Consider the following 15,665-nt stretch of genomic DNA (forward strand, 5'->3'; position numbering starts at 1 on the left):
TGTCTGTCGGCTTCGTATGGCTGTGAGTAAAAGAATAAAAGAACGCAGATTCCCTTTCACAGGTGTACAGTGATCCATGAGAGGTAAATTATTTCGAAGACATCATTGTCCCGCGATTCAATACACAGGGATAAAAACAATGCCCCCATCCACGAAATGGGGGAGGGCGAGGCAAGCCCACAAAATCAGAATGTACAAAAAAAAAAAAGACTGAGGAGGACACTGGAGGGGACCAACGAAGGGGGCATATGGGAGATCACAGCTGAAATAAAATTCACATACCACATGCACCAAAGAAGAGAGCAGTCCATAAATGATAAATGTTAAGAAAATATGAAAAATACAGTTCACACATAGTATTTGTTGGTGTATGTTAAACGTAAGCTATCACCTTGGAGGACAAACTACATTTGAAACATGTTTACACACTACAGGCTTCTTGCGCACGTCTAAAATATATACAACGTAACGGAAAGCAAGCATTCATGTGCACACCGCCTAAGCTGTGCACAACGCAAATAGAAAAATGCTAGACAACTAATATAGAAAATATACCGTAAAATGTAAATACATATCCAACACATCTTTACACAAATATATTGTGTAGTTCTTTAGAAACTGCAGTTACACGAATTACCAGTAGTGGGGGTTTAATAGTGAAGGCACGCAGAAATTTCACATTCGATTGCCATAGCTTGTACTGAAGCATTTCACATGCTGCTGCTCTAGGTATTATATGCAACATTGTTTTGTATGGATTGGATGCCTCCACAATCATATTTTTCCACATGCTATCCATTGTGCAAATGTATACCTAGCATCTTAATTAATCAGATTCTCAATTATTATAATTACATGAAAAGTGTAAACAAGAAAATTGTATAGCAACATGAAGAACTCCCGATAAAGCTTTCTGTTGCTCAATACGTGCTACGTGACAGTGTTCTTACAAGCATGAGAGATGCTCACGAATACACGAAAAATTGCTGCGCGACTGGCCGCTCGAGGCAGTTGGCATGTGTTCGCGGGCTTTTCTCATGCATGGAAACACTTTTATGTGACACGTATTGAGCAACAGGAAGCTGTATCGGGAGCTTTTCATGTTGCTCTACGATTTTCTCATTGACACCTTTAATCTAATTACATTATTTTAGAAGTTTCTTAATTAAGACTAATTATGTAATTATGCAGAATGCAAAAAATAATCTGAGTATCTTCAAGTGACGGCAAACATCACCTTGGTTCTGTTCAGCTATGTGGCATTTGCATATTTTTTAAAATAGCCTCAAGTTATGTGGGACGCCTGGTATATTCAGCTTCAGGCACCTGCATTCCCAACAAAGTTAATCAAGCACGTCCTCTGAGGAGACTTCAACATCATGGTGCACATTCAAAACAGCAAGTCCAAGCAAGTGGTCGCTGGATACTCTGAGGTATATACGTTTTTAACCACCGAAGAGTGAAAAAAAAAAAAAAAAAAGCTCTGTCTTTGCTGTTGTTATTGGCAGAGATGCAAGGATCTGCAGAAGCGGAGGCACATTTGGAAATATAGCCACCGGACAAAGAGGAACTCCCTGTAATGCTGATACAGCTTGTATCTGGGGTTTCTCATTTTTGCATTTTGTAGCTCACTTAAGGAGCTCACCTTGAAGTTCTGCAGCAAAGACAAAGGCTTAATGGCAGGCTGAAAACTTTTCTTCATTAGTAGCAGTGTCAGCCTCACGGATGTTTTGAGAGAGCAATGAAGAGAGTGATTGTAAAGTATGATGGTGGTTTGCCGAGCGTTGATCCAACTGTATTGTACGATGGTCCATGAAAGGCAGGAATATATATAACCACTGCATTGGTCTAGTGGATATATGGCGTTGCTCTTATAGGCATAAGGCCGCGTGTTAGATTCCCGGCCGCCGCTCGTGATTTAGGTGCACATTAAAGAACCCCAGGTGGTCGAAATTAATCCGTAGCCCTCCACTACGGTGTACCTCATAATCATATCATGGTTTTGGCACATAAAAACCGCAGAATTTGCTTATTTTAACGCAGGAATATAATACTCCATGATCACGTCACGGCGTCCGTTAGGGCGTTTACGCTGGCGAGTGGCGGCCCGCGATATTTCAATTTCTCCCTCTACTGCCATGCCAATTTTTAAGGATACTTCGAATACTGATCCTTGAAGACCGGATTTCCGCATCTCCTTCAGCGCAGCCTGGACATGGTGGAGTAGGTTGGACGAGGCCATTTGAAGCTTTCTCGGGAGCGCCAGAGTCATCGACAGTGTTTATGCAGCGATTACAATGAAAGTCGAATGCAAGTTGGCGATGGACCTTTCCATAAATGTGCACGCACCGCCAGCGGCTGCCGCAAGGCAGTATGGAAAGTCCGAGCGCCTGCGATTTCTGCAGCGCTAAGGCACAAGGCGTTGTGGGAGAAGGGGGCGCCTGGCCGCCTGGCCGCGTGCGGCTCACATGCTGCAGAGAAGGTGGCTACCGCAGGCAAGGCGAGCCGGCGAGAACTGCCTTGCGGCCGTCGCTGCCGGTACGTGCGCGTTTCTGGTAGTCTCGACGTCAGCGCAGCGTGGCATCGAGTCACCCTAATTTCTGGAAAGGTCCGCCTTCACGGACCCTTCGCCGTGAGCTTCATCTGTGGCTACGCTAACACGACTACTACTAAATGCTCCACGAATGTTTGAACGGCCTCGTGGGGCTCTGCTCAACAGGTCTCACACACGTAATGAAGCCGTCGCTTTGTCAGGTCGCATTGCTGCTCACTGACTTTCCCCTTTAGCACCTCGACCGAGTTTCTAATAAAATAAAATAAAAAATGCGGACATGGCCACGAGCGCGTTGCGAATCTCGGGAAAACTGCAAGAGTAACAAAGCGCGAGGATTAAAATGTCCACTGAAGTGAAACATTGAATAAGTTTAGATTGATAAAGTATCTTTGATTAACTCGATATACTTTTGTTGATTTCGCTGTAATATGTCGATTTAAAGAGAAAATGACGGTCAAAGTTTGGTTTTCTGAATTTCGCGCCGGAACCTCATGGCGAGTACGTCAGTGTGACGTCATGGATTGCAAAATATTTTTTCGGATTTTGGTCGTTATGGTTCAGTTTTAGTTGTTGAAACTTTCCATATTCACTCAATAGGCTCCTTTAGAATACAATGTATAGTCCATCTTTACCGATAAAAGCTTGACCAGGCCCGGGCAGACGGCATGTGGACGGCATCAAAATCTCTGACGTCACGGCATGCTGGTGCGAGATATTTAAGGCGGCGTCAGCACAAGTCTTTCGTTTTTGTGTCTATTATGGCTTATACAAAGCGTCTTCTCGCGCTGAAAAAGTGGCCTTTTTGGCACTGTGGAAGGGTCATTTACGAACACAGCTCAAATCATATTTTTCTTTACTGTCCATTTAAAAGGATGACTGGCACAGCTGCACATATATAATAAGGCCGCAGAGAGCTCCTGCTGCATCACAGCTTGAACTCCATTGAAGCGGCAAGACATGATGTATGCCGCCCCGTCACATCCCTGCCCACACGTGTAGGCAATGTCTACGCTTCGGCACTTGAGGAATTTCAGTATCGCAGACGCGAGGCCTTTCCCAGAAAGGTCCCTTACCTTGACGAATGCCAGAAAATCTTCACGCAAAGTACCGTTCAAAAGGCACCTGGCGTGCACTGACATTTTCTCGGTGCCTACAAAAAAAAAAAAAAAAAAGAAAGTCATTTTAAATACCTAAATGAATGCGGTCAATGTTTGGAAAGGTCACGTCCAAATGCGTAAAATAGTTAAAATGGTAATAACTGGTGCGTCATTTCAACATACCTAGCTTCACGTAAAATGTCAAGATCATGGCGCTAAAAGGCTCACAAGTTGCGTGTCGTTCCTAGAATAAGTGTGTGCGCCCAAATGGCGCAATGAAGCAGTTGTACGAATCGTAGTTCTTACCTGAAATGGCTGTTGTTTCATCGGCAAGAAGGGCGAAGCACTGTTGACACATGCGACGATGCATGGTTTCTTGCACCACGTGGTGGCGCACGCCGCTATAGTACCTAATTCTGCATCTGTGGGCTTAGATATGTCACATTTCCTGGTGCTGCCTCTACGGGGTCCTTCAGTACGTCACCTCCGCAGCGAATCTTCAAGTGTAGCAGTTTCCCGTCATTTTCAAGGGGGACGTAAAACCGGTACAGCTAACAGGCCCGGCGTCGCGATGTCTCCTGACAGGTACCATCCTACGTTCCGCAGAAAATCACAGCTTCTACGATGGACACTATAGCTTCTTCCGGTTCATCTGTCATTCTGCACGCACAGCGGACTCCATCTACTCGACCACTGATTCCTTTCGAGAGCGTTTACAAAGTTGGCTGCGTAAAGCACCGCCGCCTCGTGGTACTCGCAGTCGTGGCTCTGATACGTTTCTAATGCATTCTGCCAGCTAGTAAATTGGCGAAGTGCATACTAATGCACCAAGTTTTTGATGGCTCCCCTTGCCCGAGCTTTCGTGCCCGAACAGAACGCAGACCTTACAGAAGGCTCTTTCTTGATATTTTGAATATAGCAGCCAGGCTTTCCACATTTCTCAGTGGGAATTGAATAGTGACGACCAGACATCCAAAATCAAGCGACGCCTTGTCTCGCAGTCTTCGATGTCTAGACGTTTCGGGCCGTTTGCAACGTTAAGTCCGATGTCATTATTAGAGACGCCGTCAAATGCTCCTACAACGGCGGCGTCTCCAACGTGGTTTTGGGCACGTTTCTTCCTGGGTCGTCGCTGAACATTTGCTGGATGTAGAAGCAGTACGATCGGTAGAGGCACCGCTGTCCCTTATAAAGGTCCTGATGCGCTTTCGCGTACGCTCGACAGTTTCTAAAGAACCATCGATGGTTAAACTCGGCCATTTCGCTGACGCCATTGCTCAGAATGCGCAACCACGGCTGCTGCTGGCGTACTGCTTGGCGGCTGCAGGTGTTCCGGCTTGCGTTCTGTGGCCTGCTTCGGTTCAGGTTACCGGATACGATCATTTGAGTCTTGGCTCCCGGAACGGGCGATGGTAGTGCTGGCGCCTCGGCGGTTGTAAACAGAAAGGAGCACGGCTCGTACTGGCCGGACGTGGCAGTTAGCTAAGCTCGCAGTACATATGAATTGCCGACCGGTACTATTGAACTACTTTTGGGTGAACTTACACTGCAAGTTGACGTCTTGTGTTTCACAGAAACTTGGTATATTGCTTTGAAGAGGTTTGTATAGAACAAGTAAAAAGGCCGGTGGTGTCTCACTAAAGAATATTATGCGATACATAACTATTGAAGGAGTGTTGTTACATCACTAGTGATTGTGAAGCGCGAAGTATGCAGTATAACACGATTGTGGCTGTTGTGTGTCGCCCTCCGTCGGGTACAGTGCAATGTTTTTTTGTTTTTTGTTTTAGATTACCCCGACAAGGTTCTCGCACACATGTCTCGTTGCTTTAACAAAGTGGTCGTTGCTGGTGGCATTAATATAGATATGATGTCTCATAGTCATGCTGAAAATGAGTTCAAATATAATATGTTGTCAAATCGATATGACTCTTGTAAACTGTGCCACGCTTGTTACACTCCATTGTGAGACCCAACCTAACATATGTTTTTTTAGTGGCACGAACATCGAGTGACACTCTTGTTTCTTGCGCAGCACTTCCGGTTCACCTCCTGAACGACCGTGGAGGAAATTAAAAAAAAAAATTAAACAAAATAGAAAACATAGTACAGTACAAAAGTCGTGCGTTTCATTATAGATATGATATCAGAGCATAAGTTTAGTTACAAGTTGAGTTACTGAAGTGTCTGGAGTAATTAGAATTAATTAGAAAACACTGAGACGACCGGGGACGACATTCAAAATAAATTTAAAAAATATAGAAAAATATAGTACGAGATTCATGGTTTCATTGTAGATATGATATCAGCGCACAAGTTTAGTTACTGAAGTGTCTAGAATAATTAGAATTACTTAGAAATCACTGATTACAGCACACCAAAGCACAGAATCGCAGCCTTTAGAAACCCTCCATGCGAGCACGACTTCGGCGAAATTCCAGTAAACCCGGAAGTAGAAAGCTGAAGTAATGACGTCACTAGTGACGTCACACGCAAGAAGGTGGCGTGATATTTAACCGGCCAATTAATGGAAAACAGTTGCCTCTGAGTTCGGTTTGTGTGTTGCGTTCGTCTAAAGTTAACCTAAAGGACACCGACGCCGAGTTGCGAGTGCCACTAAGTGGCACCTAAGTCAAAGATTTAGGGTCGCCTACCATCTTTTTCTTTTTTAATTATGAAATCAGGAAAATTGCGTCTGGTGCTTTAAACATTAAAATTAGCGACCAGTTCCCTGTTTTTTTAATAGTAGACACATACGATGCTAAAAACAAAAAAGAACGCACATGTGACGTGCCGCGCTAGAAAAATTAATGAACTTAATGCCGAGTTGTTTTCCTCATTGGCGATAAAGGAAGACATGGTCAGAGCTTATGAGGGAATGTGAACCCACGAAGGCTTTTCTATATTTGAGAAAGTAATCGGGGAACTTTATAATAAAGCTTTTCCATATTACATTAGGAAAAAAAATCAGGAAAGCCTTGGATGACAGCGGAAACTTGTAAAAATGCACAAGAACGGAACAAACTTTTCAATCAATTTCCTCAGAACAGGAATACTGCTAAACTTAAAGAATAGAAAAAATTTCGAAATAAAGCTAATACAGGCATAAGAAACGGTATAAAGATGCACATTGTAGGCATCAGTTTGAACACGTGGACAAACCAGGCAAATTATGGAAAGTTTATAATAAAGTAACAAATACTGTGAAGAATGTTCCACTTCCAGAAGAAATGACTGTGCGCGGAAGGAGTCTTACTAAATGTTAGCAAGCTGATTGTTTTAGTGAGTACTTTGTTACGCGTGTGAAACACCAAACCAACTTAAAACCGCCATGAATTCTAGGGTTTTATGCGTGTCAAAAGCACGATCTGATTATGAGACACGCCGTAGTGGGGGACCACTATACGGGATCTTTAAAGGGACACTAAAGGTTACCAGAAAGTCAAGTTAAAGTGGTAGAGCAATGTTCTAGAACGTCTAAGGCGTCAATATAATCGCGAACAGAGCTTTAGTAACCGAGAAATTGAGGTAAATGCATGACACGATTTGAGACCCCACAGCGACATTCCGGTACTAGCCCGATGACGAAAGCACTCCTCATAATTTGTGTTACTAATACTCAACTACTCGTATTAAAAAATATAATTTCATTCGATTATACGGAAGAAAATGCTACTTGTCTAGGTCTATTCGATTCTAAGAAAAAATAACATTTTGACGTTACCCTTCAGTAGTATGGGTGGTCGAAAGGTTTCGTTTTCGCTGGACTGTGCGCGCTCGACTCTGCGCCGCGCACGCTTTGGAGTTTCAGTAGTTTCGTTATCGCGTCGTGCTGTGCGGGCTCTGCTGGCTCGCGAAACTTTCATTTGGAACAAGCAGCGAGAATGCCACGTCCATGTGATGTCGTGGGAAGCCCTCGTTGCTTTCCCGCTCCGGAGAGCCGGTGTCGAGGCCGCCGTCGTAGTACACAACGACGCCGGCAGCGCGAGCCCTCAGCAGCAGGTCGCGCTCGTCAGTGCTCAAATCACTGAAGTTGAGCCCAGCATCGCGAGCTAATCTATCGTTGTCAGGGCCCATTGCGACGAGCGTCGAAGTTTGCGTTATAGAATGAAGTACCAGCTTATGGTCGCGCGTTTCTCCTTCCGCTAGCCACCATACTCCCGCTTTCGCTCTGCTGTCGGCTCCGTCTTGGCTCTGTTTCTGGCCGCGCGTTTGCGTTTTGCGCAGAAAAGCCGTAGCGCCGTCTGCGGACGCCGTTCTACTCACCGATGGCGCAACGTCACTATGAGACCATGATGTCAGTACTCCTCGATCGGAGGGCGGGCAATTTGAACTGCGCTAGAGGTACGCGGACGCTTCAGAACGCATTTTCTCTTAAAATAAGTCTCTCCTTGGCACGAAACAAACGTTTCTAGGTTTCTGGGATGGTATTTTAACAGTCCACGTTGACTTTATAGTAACCTTTAGTGTCCCCTTAACGTGCCCCGATGCACGGGACACGGGTTTGTATTTCGCCTCCATCGAAATGCGGCCACCGCGGCCAGGATCTGATCCTGCAACCTCGTGCTTAGCAGCGCAACACGATAGCCACAAAGCCACCGTGGCGGGTCTTAAAACCGCAAAAGGATTCCTCAAGTTACATTAAAACCTGCGCAAATGAATAATTTTTTTTTGGAACCCACCGATCTAACTGAAGAACATAATTTTTCATTAAACAGTCAGTGCGGCTGGACCCGATGACATCAAAGGGAGCCCGATTAAGACAGCCACATCCGTTATTAGCTTTCCTCTAGCGCACATATGTTATCGTATGATTTAGCTCGGGCCCAACTCCGACGCGGCCTATTCAAATACATGTAAAACGCAAGAACGTTTTCCTGAGATAACCCCTGGACCGATTTTAATGAAATATGTTGCATTTGAGAGAGAAAGTTAAATTCTAGTCACTGTACCGGACCTCGAGGATCGCGTGACAATACGTCACGGGCCCAGCCTTCATTTTTTTCTTCTCCTCGCTTTTTTGCGGCGCTGACGGTGTCGCGCGCGAGCTGTTGCTATTGTCTCGTTTCGCGCAGCGCACGATATTGCGCGCTGTGCACGAGGACACCTTACTAGCGGTATAAGTCTGTGCTACACGAATACTGAGGCAAACGCAAGCGGATCACAGAGCATGATCCTGCACTGGAACACGGTAGAAAAGGACATAGTTTCGGAGTCTGCGCGCGCGACTGCACGACGTGGGAACAAGCGGACGAACCGGAAGCACATTTCTCTTGCTGCGGTGCGAAGTAAAACAAAAACATGCAGACATGCGGTTCTTGTGTTTTATTATTTCTCTAAGCTTTAATTCGCCTATTCTCGCAACATATTACAAAAATAACAGATGTTGCCTTAAATAATCCTAGAAGTCACGGGCCACCACGAGCGACGTCACAGCGCGAACACGTGTACGTAGGCGCACTACCACGTGTACGTCATTATCCGGCTTCGAGCACGGCGGCCGCGAGGAGAAGGGAAAACGGCGTTTGGCTTGAAATTTCAGATCTTTCCGCTGCGCGTAGCGATATAATACTTTGCAGACGCGATCGTTATCGTGCATTGTAAGCTTTGCGCTTGCCAGCTCAAAATGGCCAGACCTGGTGAGGGGCCCTTTAAGGTTGCCAGATTAGCGGTTGTACACGTTGGCGGAGATGAGGGAGACTTTAGTAACTATCGGCGAAAATGCGTACGGAGCATTTTCACTAAAGTATTTGAACACCTACTGCACAAGAGATTACTCAGGTTTTTGAAAAAGCATGAAGTAATTTCGCCACACCAGTTCGGTTTTCAACAGGATAAGTAAGCTGAGCTAGTTATATTGCAAACAAAGGAACTGATACTAATAAAAAATATCTAACACAAGTTGTATAAAGTCGGAATATTTCTAGATCCAAGAAAGGTCATTCGATTCGGTCAAACATGAAGTACTTTTCAGTAAGTTGTCTTCTTACGGAATTCGAGGGTGCGGGCTAAACCTGATTAGACGCTATCTTCAAAATCGTAAGCAATATGTTACGCTGGGTTCATCATTGTCCACGCTGATGTCAGTAATTGTAGGTGTACCATAGGGTTCGATTTTAGGGGCTCTTTTGGTTTTCTTTATACAAAGGATCTCGCTATAGCATCCCACTAACGGAAAGATGCTCGTGTGTGCGGATGACACGAATATGTCTATTTCTGCTAAAGGCGAATAGGTAGTTCAAATAGATGTCAAAGTGGCTAGATGTAAACGAGCTTCAACTCAATGTCAGTAAAACAAAGTATGTATTCTTTAGGTCTCGAAGTACGCTAGTACATAATCCTTTAAGTGTTTATTTCTGTAATGATAAAGTAGAGTGAACGAAGAGTATAAATCTTTGGGTGTTGTTTTTCATTAATATTTATGTTAGAATGAGCACGTTAACCACTTAAACTTGAAGCTGTTATGCATATTAGGTGATTTAGGAAGGATGAAACATCAGATACCAGTCATGTTCAGGCTAAGTCTGTATTTTTCTTTGACACAATAACAGATACTGTATTGCATTCTCATATGGGGCATAACTACTAGTGCTAGCATGAAAAACTAGTGACGTTGCAAAAAAAAAAGTATATCCGTGCCCTTGAAAGTTTGCCATACACAGACTCTACCAGGGATTTCCCTGACTGTTACGCATCATTATTTGTAAACAAGCTACACACGTGCAGACTCGCGAAATATAGTTATGCTGAAGTTGAGAGAGTCACAAAAAAATTGAAAAACTTCTCATGATAAACAGAAATTTTCAGCTCAGTAATGTGTGTTATCGATTGCCAAAACGAAGGACAAATAATACTATCCCTGCTTTCTTGAATGAGAACAGAAATTTTGAAACTGAAATTCAGCAAGCAAAGTGGCTGAGGCATTTCACAAAGCTACTTTATAGAGATCTGTCAATGGATGCATCCTCCTCTTGCTATTTTTTCCCAGCGCTTAGGTAATACAAAACTTGCCACTTTTCTTTTTTGATGCTAGACTCTATTTTTCCGGTGTGTTTAAGTTTACGTAACAATATTTACCTCGAACGGCCAGTCGTGCGACAGTTTTGCGTGTATTCGCGGGCTTCTTCATAAAAACGCTTTTATGTATCACGTATTGAGCAACAGAAAGATGTATTGGGAAATTTTCATATTGCTCTATAATTTTTTCATTGACACCTTTAATCTAACTATAACATTCGAGAAATTAATTAATTAAAAATAATTATGTAATTCGGCGGAATGCAAAAATAGTTTCAGTATCTCCAAGCGACGGCAAACAACATTACCTTTGTTCTGTCCAGCTACGTGGTATTTTCCTATTTTTAAATCTTGATGCATGATAGTTGGGACACCCTGTGCAGAAAGCAGCGATTTTATTCTAACTTTACAAACTTTGTTCTATAGCTTTAATAAGAGCGACATTTTGCAAACGAACTATTAAAGGCTGGACGTTGACCAGGCGCGCGGGAAAAGATCTGTGGAACCAGTTCAAGAGAAGTTTATCTTGCCACATATGATCGTATGCATCTACGTATACATACGTACAGTGTCGCGCGAGGTGACATAAATGGGAGCACCAAATCCGCAAGCTACTGAAACGTTGCATTACAAACGACATCTCGACGATCTGCCTGAAACAGTCAAGTCGCATATTTCGCGACGCGTGAGGCAAGTTACGCGCCCCACCCTTGTCGCAGACAGTGCACACGTAATAGTAAGGACGTAGCCGTACTGAAATAGGAAATTGTGGCATGCGCACCTTGATAAAGCGCGTAGATGACTTACGCCGAAACTGACGTTCGTTCACGGTTAGAAATCAACGCAGACTTGCTCAGACAGGCACATGCGAAGACCACGGTTTAACAGGGGTGCACGGCTTTTTTCTGCAGGTCACAATGCCACCTGACGCCCAGTGGAGAGGTACCTACATACCACACTATATATGCTCACAAACGCCTCTCGCGGGCTCGTATTATGGCATTGATGATTACACGTATAAATGAGTATAGATCGAATCCGTGCACTCTGATATTACCATAGGTTCTCACGAGTCTAAAGGGTATGTTTTCTTTTCAAATTTATAACGCTATGGTTTGGCCACCGGTTCCCGCTTTTCATATACTGGTAACTTGAGAACACTTTCGGAAAAGTGCCAAAATAGGACATCGATGCACTAACGGAAACAATAGAAGGAAAGGCCCGCAATCGCCTTTTCTTGTTGCTGCTCTTCCCGCATGGATGTATCGTACATTGGTATCTGCCAATACACGTTGCCCTTGCTGTCGTCTCATTTTGGCGCTGCTGTTTTCAGTTTCTATGAATAAACTGGCACGAGCACGGACGGTCATAATGTGGAGTTTTGGCGTTCACAATAAAGCGATCCACGCCTTGCAAGCGCCGTTCCACGCGTTATGAGGCTGCGTCATTCACCCGTGAGAGACGCCTGTCGGCGAGGCCAACATCAAGCCTGCACGAACAGATTCTGCTAAAACTATAGAAAGAGCCTCGTTCGCCTGTCGTAAGCGTCTCGGTTCGGACGCGCACCCAACACAGTGCACAGAGCACGCTGCACAAACGGCTCATTTCCGTCAAGTTTCTGCACCGACAAACGCCTCGACTGTACCTGCTTCGATACCCGGTATTGTCCCACTTAGCTTCATTTGGCCCGACACCAGGTGGCGGAAATGACACGGCGATCTCTCTCGAGAGCTCCTAGGCGGCCGCGCACTAACATCGCCCCCGTCCCGCTTCTTCCTCTCCGCTACCCGAACCGCTCATCATCCGAAATTACGGCTGCTAGCGGAAGACCCCGTCGGATAAGCGCTTCAGTTGACAGTGCGAGCTGCGCGTTTGCTTCTGCCTCCCTCATTTCTTGCTCTGTGCGTGTTTCAGTACTCACTATCTGCATTCATACGTGAAAAGAAGACGCCCTGCACAGCATCCATGAAAGGCTGAACTGCTTATTACAGGAAACACCATCAACTTTGAGAACTTGTGGGTGTCGTTGCCGACGGATTCCTTTTTGCGGCCCTCACGTCATTTCCAGGTGATGCTTGCGGAGTCGCTGTCGGCAGTGGAGGTGGTGGTGGTGTTTGATGATTGTACAAGGAATTTTATGAATAGAATTAGAGACTTCCAGGCACAGGCACAGCGCGCTCACAACTGGCATGCGCGCATGATTGAATGCGTTAGTGCGTTAAACAGGCGTAGGAAACGCTTGGCAGCTCGTACTCACTTTCGCTTTGATATGGACACGTAAAAAAAATTAAATTATGGGGTTTTACGTGCCAAAACCACTTTCTGATTATGAGGCACGCCGTAGTGGAGGACTCCGGAAATTTCGACCACCTGGGGATCTTTAACGTGCACTTAAATCTAAGTACACGGGTGTTTTCGCATTTCGCCTGCATCGAAATGCGGCCGCCATGGCCGGGATTCGATCCCGCGATCTCGTGCTCAGCAGCCCAACACCATAGCCACTGAGCAACCACGGCGGGTGGACACGTAAGTCCAGTGCCTAAGCGAATACAACCTAGGCTGCACCTAGTAAATGGGAGAGTTAAGGTGATTAATTGGTTAAAATAATTGCAAATTTAAGTGGCAATTAAACTTATTGAAAGGCATGACCTGCGTTTTACACTATACTTGTAATGCAGGACACTGCATGAGACTCATTGTTTTGAACGAAAACAGTTAGTTATTCCTGGTTAAGAAACACGTTAGGCAGCAACAAATACAAATGTAAGCGCCTAAGAGGGTTAGTGTCCAGTTTTAGATATAAACTAGCTTCAATTCAAATTATCTGTCCTTTCCAACCAGCGAAATAGCCTAATGGCAGCAACAATACATCTATTCAGATCTTCTTCACATCGGACAATTTCAGACATTGGTATTGTTATCTGCCACGATTACACTAATTTTATGTTGTGGTTCAGCATAAAAATATTTCTGTTCATCTGTCGTCTTTCGCAGATCGGCTTCTCATTTGCTGTGCCAAGAGGAAGCTCGGCCCAGTACGTCAACATTCACAAGCTTGCCATCGACGATAAAGCTTGCTCCGAGTGATGTTAATTTGCCACATTCCTGAATAAACAGTTTCGTCTGGCTAGTCGAATACTTTGCTTTTTTTTGTGATGCTGCTAGATAAAAAAAAAATGTCCGACAATTACGATAGACCCTAAAGCGAAATTTGAGCGCAGCTCAATACGTGCTTTCGTTTCGCCATATATTGAAGTAAGGATATTCAGACCGAAATTGCCGCACTGACTGGCAGTGGGCCAGTACCGTCAGAGTCTTCGCATAGGGATCGCAGCATGGGAACACTGGCATGCCCAGCGGCATCGGAGCCAGCTGTGGAAAAAGACGACGATGAACGCGCGAGCAGTGGTACGAGCGCGTTCGCGCGGTTACGCCGAGGGATGCCGACGCTCAAACCAGGAATGGACGCCTAAGAGCGGCGCTTTAACGTTCAGGGCCCGTATTCGCAGAGTTTTAAAGCGAAAGCTTTACTACGCCAGCCAGTGAGCCATTTCAGCTCGTCGCGCCGTATGCCGTATGCAGGAAGCCGTATGCTGTATGCCATATGCCGTGGCCGACGAACGACCTCGAGCCGCCGTTGCCTAACAACGCCGCAGCCGCGCTCCAACAGCTGGCGCCGCCATCGACGGCGCTGCTGTTGCCGCTCGCTCCACCACATGCTCCACTGTGCTGCCCTAGGGTAGAGGGAGAGGAGGTGTCGCCTCGCGGGGTGTGTGTGTGTATATATAATTACTTGTACTTAATTACTTGTACGTAAAAATTACTTGTACTTAATAATATTACTTGTAAATTACTTGTACTTAATAATTACTTGTACTTGTACAATCAGCGGCTTAATCATGTTGGTTTATTTGTGTAGTGTAAGCGTGAGTTGCACTGTGTGACGATGTTGTAGCATATGTGTTGCGGTGATGACTGAATTCTGAGTGCGTAAGAGAATGTGAGTTATGCTCTGCGCTGCTGTAATGAGGGTTCATTACATTCGACATATAAACTTTGAATAGGTGACGTTCTGTAGGCACCACTTGCCAGTCGCAATCCAAGGTTATGTACTGGATCAAGTCGTTGGATATAGGACTGTCTGGCTGAGCCGTAAACCACGGAGCCGTAGTCTAAAAGACTACGCACAAGAGACCGGTAAATACGTAAAAGACAGGTTCAGTCGGAACCCCAGTGCTTACGAGACAAAACGTTTAGGATATTCAATGCTTTATTTGCCTTAATCTTTAGTGTTTTAATGTGGGCTAGGAAGTTCAGTTTTTTATCAAAGATTACTCCCAAGAATTTGCATTCTTGTAAATTGTAGAAGCGGGTCTAAGTACAATCCTCGTTTTTGCGAGAATAGTACTGTAACGTTTTTTTGAGTAGAGAAGCGGAAGCCATTTTTCTCAGCCCACTCCATTAGTTCATTAATTGTTATCTGGAGCTGCCTTTCACATGTTTGTAAGTTTGAGGCGCGGCACGCTATTTGCAGATCATCGACGTATATGGAGTGCATAACAGAGGGGGGAATGACTTTGTTGACAGAATTCATTTTGACTATAAAGAGTGTTGTGCTTAGTACGCATCCTTGTGGCACACCATTTTCCTGAATGAATACACGTGACAGCACCGTTTCTAAACGCACCTGGAATGTTCGGTCCGACATGAAATCGGCTAGACATTTCAGCATTCTACCTCGGATTCCTATACCTGCTAAGTCCTTTAAGATACCAAACCTCCATGTTGTGTCATACGCCTTTTCAAGATCAAAGAAAACTGTGAGACAATATTGCTTGTGTAGAAAGGCCGCACGTATCTCGTCTTCTAGCCGGACTAGGTGGTCTATTGTGGAGCAACCTTTCTTGTATCCACACTGATGGTTATCTAGCAGGTTCTCCGTTTCAAGGACGTATGTCAATCTTATGTTGATAATGGCTTCATAGGACTTTGCAAGA

General features: G+C 44.9%; 1 long non-coding RNA gene across 1 annotated transcript; it reads right to left on the reverse strand.

The window, feature by feature from the left end:
• Positions 1–3,390: 3,390 nt before the first annotated feature.
• LOC129388187 (uncharacterized) lies at positions 3,391–6,795 on the reverse strand. The gene is made up of 2 exons (XR_008615220.2): positions 3,958–6,795; positions 3,391–3,704 (listed from the first exon to the last, which is right to left on the reverse strand). It is a non-coding gene; the product is annotated as an uncharacterized lncRNA (long non-coding RNA).
• Positions 6,796–15,665: the final 8,870 nt, after the last annotated feature.

Source organism: Dermacentor andersoni, chromosome 1 (genome assembly GCF_023375885.2).
Source record: "Dermacentor andersoni chromosome 1, qqDerAnde1_hic_scaffold, whole genome shotgun sequence".
Lineage (NCBI taxonomy): Eukaryota > Metazoa > Arthropoda > Arachnida > Ixodida > Ixodidae > Dermacentor > Dermacentor andersoni.